Here is a 7,835-nt window from a genome sequence, read left to right as displayed (position 1 = left end):
TAGTTGCAGGGAAACAAGCTCAGGAGTCCCACTGATTCTACATTATAGCAAGTTGTAGAATTATTTCATCATACAATTTAATAATGATAGAAATAAAGTGCACAATAAATGTAACGCACTGGAGTCATCTCCAAACCATCCACCAACCCTCTGCGGTCCATGGAAAAATTGTCTTCCACAAAACTGGTCCTTGGTGCCAAAAAGATTGGGGACTGCTCGGCTAGACAACTTGCCCACAGTCTCACAGGTAAAGGGACAAAGCTGCTGTCTGACCCTGTTCCTGTCAGATTCCAGGGTCTGCTCTCTTAATTGCTGTGCCACGATGCTGCTTCTCACTATTTCCTAATGCCACCGTCTCACTGGTGTGGATTCCTTGTACCTCCTTACTATCCATGGAGGTGATCTCATTTGGATGTGTGCGTCACAATGCTGGTGTTTTAAGTCATCTTCGCCTGCACCAAGGCTTAAGTAAAAGAGAATAAGACTTGGAGAGAATAGTAAAAATGGGAATCTGTATTCATGGAGGGGGGGTGGAATTTATTTTCCTATTACTTGCAACATGTTGTCAAAGGGAAGTAACCTTTGTGACATGGAAATGATGTCACTTAAGACATGGACTTGTCCTCCTACATTTAGTTAAATGATTAATTTTCTTTGTATTAACTTAAAATGAGCCCATTTAAAGGAGTACTTTTTTCCTTGAAAGCATTGCTCATTACGCTATCATTTTAAGTAATTAAATCAGAATAAATGGCTCTGTGAAGCTATTTTAATGTAACATCTAATTATATCTGACCTAGACTGTGAACTATAATCATTAAGTACATGAACTGTGTAATGTTCTGCACATTCTTTAATAATTTATATTGCAGAATTCAGCTGTACAGAACTGTAAGCAGGAACACATCTTCCAAGACACCTGTTATCTGCCCAGGACTGCAGAGGTGCCCTGAGTGTTGGTCACCGTCTGCAGTTCAGCTGCTTTCCTCTCTGGGAATGTTCAACTCCCAGTGGAAGAAAAACTGTTTGTTTTTATTTTTGATGCACATTAATTATTTTGACAAGGGACTGAGAACGCTTCAGTAAAATGGGTAGAGTTTACACACAATGGAAATGTTTTCTGAGTCTGACAGACACTGGCTTCGCCAGGGAGGGGGGCCTCACTCAGTGGGCTAATGATCTAGCTCAGAAGGTGTCTGGACCACCGGAGTCACGCTCAGGCTGTTATTGGAAGGGCCTCTCTGTGTTTGTATTTGCATTTTTATGTCTCTAACTTGGCCATGAGAATGTGTTCTTGGCTGGTGCTCAAAAGAAGACCTCTCCAAAACCAGGAGAGATGTTTCAACCAAATTTGGGAAGACACATCAGTGTGACAGTTTTTATTTTTGAATTTGTGAGCAAGGAATTTTGAAAAAACTACATCGCTGTTGCTGAAATTAGTCTCAAGTTTGGATCTTTTTTCCCCCTTCTTTTGCATATATCATTCTTATTGGAACATTGTAATCATTTTTTTCTCTTTGCAAATATATAAAAGTGTCATGCTTAGGGAAATAAAGATATTTGTTTCCCTTGCCTCTTCTTAGGGGAGAGTAGAAAACAAAATATTTTGGTCTCTAAAATGGAAGTACAAATCTACCATCCCTTCTATGCAAGTCTGAAAAGTTCTGAAAACTGAAAGTTTATAAAATTACTTGTTGGTGTTAAAACCTGTTCTGACTTCCAATCATTGCCTGCTAACCCTCACCTGTGCTGATGCAATGCTGCTTGTCAGTCCACGTGGTTCACTTCTGCGGCCATTCATAAGTCTCACGGCAAAAATATCAATGCATTTGCTTACTGACTGCTGCCCTCATCCCACTGGGGGAATCACATAGTATATGTATATGCCCCTTTCTAAAATCTGGAAAGTTCTGATTTCCTAAATGCTTCTGGGCCCCAGGGTTTTAGAGAAGAAGCTATAGACTTTGTATATATGTGTATATATATATATATATATACACACACACATATATATACACAAATATATATGAAAGATAAGTTACTATTATAGGGTTTCACTTTCCTGAGCAGAGACACAGAATTCAGTGATCATTTGGAATGTCTAGCAGACAGGAGACCAATTCATCCAAGTCATTTGTTGCATGTACTTTATTTTGTGTCATATCCTGGGCATTATGAACATGACCTCATTCAGGGCTCACAGCTCATGGCTGAGGAGCACTTACTATGCATCAAGGGTAAACTATGTGTTTTTGCTCATTTGATCCTCAAAACTACTCTATGAGTTAGGGCTTGTTCTCCTCATTCCCTGCCCCATTTTACAGATGAGGAAACTGAGGCTGAGAAAGGTTGCTTTACTTGCTTTGAGGTCACACCACTCTTAACTGAGCAAGCTGAGATGGAAGCCTATTCTTTCTGGTATCAAGCTGAACACCCACTACCCCTTCAACTCACTCTAAAGGTTACAAGTGTTAAAATTCAAGATATAAGAAAAGAATTATGACACGGTCGATGTAACACACATCAAAAGAAATCTTTCCAACCACAGATCCATACATTTTATTTTATTTCTTTTCTTTTGAGACAGGATCTGGCTTTGTCACCCAGGCTGGAGTGCAGTGGCACAATCTCGGTCACTGCAACCTCCACCTCCTGGGCTCAAGCGATTCTCCTGCCTCAGCCTCTCGAGTAGCTGGGATTACAGGCGTGAGTCACCATGCTCAGCTAATTTTTGTATTTTTAGTAGAGATGTGGTTTCACCATGTTGGCCAGGCTCATCTCAAACTCCTGACCTCAAGTGATCTGCTCTCCTCTACCTCCCAAAGTGCTGGGATTACAGGCGTGAGCCACCACACCTGGCCCTAGTCCCATACATTTTAAATTAGCCCAGTTATGGAGCCAGCAACCTCAAAAGGGGCCCCATTCCATTCTAGGCTGGAGCCTGAATTCCAGCCCCTGAGCATCTGGCTGCATTGTTAGGACAAGATTCATCTGAGGTGAAATGAACCGGTTACCTGCCATTCCTGGTCTTTTCCCTTGTCTCAAAATCCAGAGTCAATTTCAGGGAGGTGGCTTCTGGTTCATACGTTAAATCAAGAGATACTTTTTTGAGTTACTGCCATATACCCAGCTCTTTTTTAGGGAGTGGAGAGAACAGTGAGCAAGTTAGGCAAAGTCTTTGCACTTAGGAAGCATGTTCTGGTGGCAAGAATCAGAGTCGCTAAGCAAATACAGTAAAATATAATATATTCGTGACTGGGCATGAACGAGGCCTTCCTTTTTGGGGTGATCAAAGGGCCCTGGAATTAGATAGCAGTGATGGTTGTCTAACTTTGTGAATATACTATTAAACGGTACACTTTAAATGGGTGAATTATATGGTTTGCAAATTAGATCTCAATAAAAATACCATCATAGAATATATCAAGTGGTAATAAGAGATAAGGAGAAAAAATAAAGCAAGGTGAAGAACCAGACCGTAACAGAGAGGTGCTCTGTTACACAGAGTAGTCAGGGAAACATGGATGATGTTGCAGACTCATTCTCATTTCCCCTCTGCCCATGCTTGATCCTCATGGGGGTCATTCTGGCCCTGCTGGCAGCTCCCCCATCCCCGGCTCTGGCATCCTTCTAATTTGATGTACAAGGGCTTTCTTCCTTGTCATGAAGCTTGCCCTGCATGAGCAGGTACAATAGCGACAACCAATCAATGATGGAGTGTTATGGGTGGAACCGTGTCCACCCCAATTTCATATGTTGAAGCCCTCAACCCCAGTACATCAGAATGTCACTGTATTTGGAGACAGGAGCTTTTGAGAGGTGATTGAGTTAAAATGAGGCTTGGAGGGTGGGGCCCTAATTAGTACAACTGGTGTCTTTATAAGAGAAGGAGGAGACACCAGGATGCCTGTGCACAGAGCAAAGGGCACGGGAGGACACAGCGAGAAGACAGTGAGAAGACAGCCATCTGTGAGCCAGGGAGAGAGACCTCAGGAGAAACCAACCCCATTTACACCTTAGTCTTTGACTTCCAGCCTCCAGAACTGTGAGGATATACATTTCTGTTGTTTAAACTACCCAGTCTGTGGTATTTTTTTTAAATGACAGCCCTAGCAAACAAATACAGGGAGCGACTCAGTGAATGAATGGCCAAGCTTCTCAGCTTCTCCCATTCTCTGTGGGATTGATTTTGAAGTATGTTCTAAATGGTCTCTCAGAGGGTTCCCAGTGGGATTAGGCCCAGTGGCCCCCATTTTTCCATAAACGTTACGAGTTTTTATCCCTCCCCTATCTCACTTCCTGCACCTCCTGATTTTGTGGCCTGAACCACCTCCCAGATAAGCTCATGGACCCAGGCCCTTGTCTGTAGGTCTGCTTTTGGCAGAACCCAAACCAAATCCAGAGGCTCCTCCAATCAGGTGACATTTGAGCAATGACTCTGACAGAGTTGAGGGACTGAGCCAGGCAGATGCTTGGGAGGAGGCTGTTACAGGGATAGGGAGTAGCAAATGAAAAGCGCCATGGGCTGAGAATGAGCTTTAGGAACAGCAAGGAGACCTGTGGGACCTCGCTTGAGCTCAGGAGGTGGAGGTTGCAGTGAGCCAAGATCTTGTCACTGCACTACAGTCTGGGTGACAGAGCCAGACCCTGTCTCAAAATAAATAATTTTTAAAAAAAGTATGGGTCTGCGGTTGGAAGTGAGTGAGGAGTGAGTGAGGAGGAATGGAAGGAAAATGAGAGCAGAGAGTGGGATGGCTGGGGAAGTGTGGTCATAAGCCTGGAAGGGAAGGACTTTGGCTTTATTCTCAGTGAGATGGCAGCCACCAGAGGTATTGAGCAGAGGAGGGACAGGCTTGGACTTGGAGTGTAAGAGGATTGCTCTGATGGCTGTATTGAGGGAAGACTGAAGGGTTGTGAGAGAGAAGCAGTAATCATTGCCATTGACCAGTCATCCAGGAGAAAGCTGATGGAGGCATGAAGTAGAGTGGAACGGATGGTGGTGAGGAGACAGCAGAATTTGTTGCTGGGGTGGGAAGCAGAAAGCAGCCAAGATTGAATTGGGAGGTTTTGGCCCAGGTAATGGGAAGACTGAATATGCTAGGAGACAATTCTCCAGGGACTCTCATGTTTCCACACATCTGGTGAGCAGAAGCACGGAAGGCCTTAGTTTCAGACAATCTTTTAAATGATGTTTGTATAGGGAACAGCTTTGGAAGGTAAAGAATGTCTCTCTCTGCTATGGTTTGAATGTGTCCCCAACATTTTATGTGTTGAGACTTCATCCCCAATGTAACAGTATTGGGAAGTGGAGACTTTAAGAGGTAATTAAGTCACGAGGACAGCTTATTCATGAATTGACTAAAGCTGATACTGTGGGAGCGTGTTGGTTATCACAGGAATGGGTTCCTGATAAAAAGGATGAGTTTGGCCAGATTGTCTCTGTCTGTCTCATCTGCCTGCCTCCAGCTTCTGTGCTTCCACCTGGAATGACCTTCACCAGATGCTGGTGCCGTGCTCTTGGACTTCCCAGCATCCAAAACTTCTGTTTTTTTATAAATTACCCAGTCTATGGCATTCTGTTATAGCAGCAGAAAATGGACAGAGACACCCTCAAATTAAAGGACAGTCTTGCTGACTACAAATCAGAAAATATTTGGGTTCTCTAAGCAGGGCCCCTGTCCTGTAATGCTACCCACTGAATCTGCAGGTGACACTTGGCCTCCTTCACATTACCCTGCGGCCTCCTTCACATTACCCTATGGCCTCCTTCACATTACCCTATGGTCTCCTTCACATTACCCTATGGTCTCCTTCACATTACCCTATGGTCTCCTTCACATTACCCTATGGGAACTGGGGATTTGGTATAATAAAAGGATGAAGCCCTGGAAACCACTATGTCTGTGAATAATAAGGTCCTTTGTCTCTGGCCCAGGAATTTTGTGTTTTACTAGCATCTATGAAACTGTGGGAGGCTAACTAGTTAGTTTGCAAGTAAGGTAAAAATCCCAAACCCTTCACAATGCTTGACAGAATGGAGGTGACATTTGCTTAAAGGGGAAAGATTTTAAGAGGAACAAGCTGGAGTGGTGATAGAATCGGCTGCTCATTTTTGTACATGTTAATTCTGAAATGCCTATTATATACCAAGCTCTAAATAATGACACAACATCTCCACTTGGATATCTAAGTTTAGAGTTTAGAAGAAAGGCCAGGGTTAGAAATAGAAATTTGGAGATTATCAGAATATAGTTGGGATTTAAAGCAATGAGGTCATCTATCTCCAAGAACATGAGTGAGGATAAAAATGAAATGTATGAGGACTGGCACCGCAGTCAGGAGGCCAAAGGGGGTCCCATAAAGGAACCTGAGGAGGAGTGGCCAGTGAGGTAGTTGAGAGAGAGAGAGAGAGAGAGAGAGAGAGAGAGAGAGAGAGAGAGAGAGAGAAACACCGACATGTACTCCAGAGGCCATGTGAAGAAAGTGTTTCAAGAAGGAGTGAATGTGTATGAGACTACCATGGTAGACAGCTGTCATTACACAGATGTCCAAACCCATAAAATACACAGCAACAAAAATGAAGCCTAATGTGAACTATAGACTTTGAGGGATAATCATGTGCCAATATAGTTTCATTGGCTGTAGTCAATGTCCTGCTCTGGTGTGTGATGTTGGTCGTGGGGGAAGCTGTGCATATTGGGGGAGGATAAGGGCTGTATAGCAAGGAGTTTTCTGCATTGCTTTCCACTCGATTTACTGCAAGGCTAAAACTGCCCTAAAAAGTAGTCTATAAATTTAATAAGGTGAGCAGTCTACTGGGATGAGAGCTGCTGATAGCTTGAGTAAGGTGAGAACTGAGTACTGATACTGGATTTAGCCGTATGACAATCACTGCCCCTTGTTAAGAGCAGTTTTGGTGGGTGGAGGCAACAAAGCCTTTCTGGAGAGAAATGGGAGGAGAAAAGGGGAGAAGGTAGATGTAGATGATGGCTTACAAGAGCTCTGATCTCTTAGAAGCGATCAGTGAGATGGGGTGATCACTGGAAAGGGTGGAGAGGGTCAAGGAAGTTTATTTTAAAGATAAAGATATTGATGCTACACTTGTGTTCTGTGCTGGTGACACAGTAACAAGGAAAACTTGAAGACATATGAGAGAGAACAACTACAAGAGTCCTTGGGGCCATCACCAAGGCTGAGCTTAGGTTAGCAACACAGTCTTGGAGACAGATTCAGGTAGGTTGGTTAAAGCTGGGCGGTATGGTTGCCAGATTTAGCAAATAAAAATTCAAGATGCTCAGCAAAATTTGAATTTCAGGCAAATAACAAATAATTTCTTATAGAACATTACATGGGATGTACTTATGCTAAACAATAATTCACTATTTATCTGAAGTTCGAATCTAACTGGCCACCCTGGATTTTATCTGGCAACCCTGGACAATGGGAGCTTCTGAATGTATTTTTTGGTTGCTTCAGTTTTCAAAGTTATAAGGCAAGGTTTATGACAGGGTTGTGGGAGTGGGAGGTTTGTGGGGATGAAGAAAAAGTGGATGGAAAATGGTTCCGCAGTCCTGGAGGCCCACTGAGGCTGTGGTTTTGAGGCTGTACAGTTTTTTTTTTTTTTTCCAGGTTGCTTCAGTGGCTCCAGCAAATAGGGAGTGGAGAACTGGATTTCATAAGGTCTGGACATTCACCAGCAAGGATAAATGGCAAAAAGATGGGGAGAGGGTGTGGAGAGTGCAGGGGAGGGATTATAGTTGAGCTGGGTAAGGAGGGAAGTGGGGACATGGAGGAGGGCACAGGGAAAAGGTGCTACAGGGATGGTAGGTCCCAGA

Source organism: Trachypithecus francoisi, unplaced genomic scaffold (genome assembly GCF_009764315.1).
Source record: "Trachypithecus francoisi isolate TF-2019V2 unplaced genomic scaffold, Tfra_2.0 Lachesis_group0, whole genome shotgun sequence".
Lineage (NCBI taxonomy): Eukaryota > Metazoa > Chordata > Mammalia > Primates > Cercopithecidae > Trachypithecus > Trachypithecus francoisi.
Note: the sequence above shows the minus strand (reverse complement) of the source record.